The following is a 549-nucleotide window of genomic DNA, read 5'->3' on the forward strand; positions in this document are numbered from 1 at the left end:
GTTCTGTTCTGTTCTGTGTGTCATGACGTCTCGTTCTCTCCATCAGTCTTGGCTGGGGTCGGTTTTAGCGCACGAGGGCTTCATCAGAGCGGACGCCGAGTTCATCAGTCCGGTCGAGGTCCTGAAGCTGCAGGACGCCTGCGATTCCCCAAGCACACGCAGAAACAGCGGCAGTCTGCAGGAGGACACATGGGACAGCACCGTCAAATCCTCCAACTTCTCAAACTCCACCTACTTCATGTCCCAGAGTTCCAAGGGGCCTAGCGATGCTCTGGAGCCCTGCTCGGCGCACTCCTCCTACGGGCCAGCAGGGGGCGTCAGCGGCAGTGGCTCCGAGACGCCTCCTCACCGCAGCGCCGACGTCACTCGCGCCGCTGGAGAGCTGGAATTCTCTCTGAAGACGCTGGAGAAGCTGCGCCAGGACATGCAGAGTCCAGATTCGGGTTTCGCAGGCGGAGCTGAGGACAGCATGGAGGAGATGGAGCTGCCCAGTCCTCTGGGCTTAAACCTGCCCCAGGATCTGCCCGCGCCGGAGCCCTGCAGACACCC

This window comes from Sinocyclocheilus grahami, unplaced genomic scaffold (assembly GCF_001515645.1).
Source record: "Sinocyclocheilus grahami isolate Dianchi unplaced genomic scaffold, SAMN03320097.WGS_v1.1 scaffold510.1, whole genome shotgun sequence".
In the NCBI taxonomy this organism is placed as follows: Eukaryota; Metazoa; Chordata; class Actinopteri; order Cypriniformes; family Cyprinidae; genus Sinocyclocheilus; species Sinocyclocheilus grahami.